Here is a 2,566-nt window from a genome sequence, read left to right as displayed (position 1 = left end):
ACATTCCTCCCTGGGAAGGGGAGAGGCTGTCCTGCATTTTGTGCCTGGTTCACTTTGGCAATTGCTTTCCCCAGGTTTCATCACGCTCACCTATAAATAACTCCTAAAAACACCTCTGCAGGTGATAATTAATCGGAGAGCTGTGTGGCTGCTCCAGCTAAAAGTATCTGGCTTACTAGTGGTGGCTCCCTGCCATCCTCGAGGCAGTGCTGGGGACAAGAGCCGGCCATCACGCAGCATGTCACGGGATGGGATATCTCCGGTGCCAAGCCCCAGGCTGCGGGGTAGAGCTCATCCACTGAGAAGCTGCAGGGAGCAGAGCCTGCTTTGGGATAGCTCTGGAGAATGATGCGGAGCTGGGGCATGTCGTGGGGGAATCTCAACCGCTTCCTGCAGGGACTGTGGGGGGCTGCATGGAGCCTCCTGTATCAGCATTACCCCTGCGCTGCTCCCCAGGTTTTCAGGGAGGAAGGCAGGGCTCCGGACCATCGCAGTCATCACATCTGCAGCCCCAAAGCAGCCTTGTTTGTGGATGCATGTGGGTTTGGGATTTTTTGGGGTTTTTTTTTTTTTTTGAACGAGGCTGGTACTGCTCCTGGCAGGTCGGCATCCCTTGTCTGCACTCCTCAGGGAAGTGGGCATGCACACCACATTTGCTCATCTCAATCCTTCAGTGCTTTCCCCCAGTGGGAAACAAGGCTGAAAGGGGGTTTGGGAGCTCCTCTGAAACCCCCCAAACTGGGATCATGGCTGGCTGCCAGCAGCAGTAAGTATTTACTTTTTACAAAGCCACCCAAAAGATAGATCTTTAAAAAATCAAGTTAAGTAATTGCAGATCTGAGCATGAGCATCCGAGTGGGAGTGCGCAGGGCAAGGCAGCACCAGGGACCCATCTGCGGGTGTCTGGCCCTGGGAGCCCTGTGCAGGGGAGGAGGAGGGAGTGCTCATTTGCAGGTCACTGCTGTTTCTTGCTCTGCTCCTGAATAACGAGCATATTTAACTTCTCAGCATGTCTTGCAAGGGGGCGAGTTCCCCTCTGAGTGCTCTGTCACTGTGGGCCAGGGGTCTTCTTGGACCCATGCACCAGGGAGGTGGAGGAGCCCGAGCACCACCCGGAGCTCCCGTGGCAGTGGAAAAACCTCGCCGTTGCCCTTGGGGACCAGGGGGCTGGGGTGAGGCTGCAGAAAAATGTCAGCAATTCCTGTCATTTCCCGAGGTCCGTCTGGTGGGAAGCAGCAAGAGATGCCAACTGTACCCTCCCACCGGAGCCAGGGCTGCTGTGTCCCCCAGGACATCCCCATCCCGAAGCCAAAGAGGCTCTCGCCCATGTTTTGCAGCCAGGGGGGTCAGAGGGTCACCAGAGCCAGGAACAGCACTGGCTTGCACTGCTTTTCATTCCCAGCCTTACTGTTGCAAGCCTGGATGTTAAAATCCAGGAAAAAATAAAATAAACACTAAAAAAGTCCCCAGGTGGGAGTGGAAAGCAACAGCTGTCCTCTTCTTTCACACATCCAAAGGGGTGCTACATGAGCACTTGGCTATGCTGAGAGGCTGCTGGAGGCAGGAGGTGTTTGTGCCTCTCCTTTCTCCATGGGCAGTGAGGGATTTTGGCTGCTATTTTATGGCAAGTGTTTAAAAGCAGAGCTTTGGAGGGTTTGCTGGAAAAGCTCAGGCTGCAGTGCCTGGAGCCCTGGGGCGATGTAGAACCTGCACAGCTCAGGGAGAGGGGCAATGGCTGGACCTGCCTCAGCTTCCCCTTCTGGGAAGTGGCCCAATTTCAGCTCTGTTGCTTAGAAATGCATCATAGCAATGATTTCTCCTTCTCCCAGTACGGGAAGCAGGGGCTTGGGCTTTCTGACCTGTTTAAGGGGCAGCATGGCTCTATATGGTAGCTGATTAAGGGGCGATAAGAGTGGATGGCATCCCCAGAGTAACTCTTCCCATTGGAAGGCTGTGTTGCGTTGATACTGCAGCCCCTCCATCTCCTTCCTCTGCACCAAAGCTGCTTGTCCCACGCAGTTTGGCCCCTAATTCACTCTGAAAAGTATCTCTCTGCAGCAGGATCCGTATTCCTGGAGCACAGGCGGATAAACAAGTTGCTGTTGACTTCCACCGACCCACCTGGGCTGGCTTGGTGGGGAAGAATGGCCTTTTCCTTGCTCCCTCCTGTTAGTGGTATCGTAGTGTCCTCTGCTGGGCACAGCTGAAACTGGACACGACATGACGGTTGTCCAGTCCCGGTCCCCTAAGGCCCCTCTCTCCTCCTTATTTTTCTGGTAAGCCAAGGGAAAATAAAGAGCAGGACAAACTAGTCGAGGCTAAGGAGAACAAAAGGAAAAGGAGAGGAGGAGGAGGATACCTGGTTTCTGCTGCTGTTTTACTTCAGCTTTGTTAGAGATCTTTCCGAAATGAAAGCCATGGGATGGGCATTTTGCAGCCTCCTCCCTCTCTCTTAGCTCCTTTCCTCCACCTACACAAGAGGTTTTGAGTTGAACAAAAAAAACCCCAAACAACTGCAACTGGGATTTTTTTTTTAAATTCTGTTCATCTGATGTGAAATTAAGGG

The sequence above is a fragment of the Pygoscelis adeliae genome, unplaced genomic scaffold (genome assembly GCF_000699105.1).
Source record: "Pygoscelis adeliae isolate BGI_AS28 unplaced genomic scaffold, ASM69910v1 Scaffold63, whole genome shotgun sequence".
NCBI lineage: Eukaryota > Metazoa > Chordata > Aves > Sphenisciformes > Spheniscidae > Pygoscelis > Pygoscelis adeliae.
The sequence above is the reverse complement of the archived record's forward strand: the minus strand, read 5'-3'. Positions refer to the sequence as shown.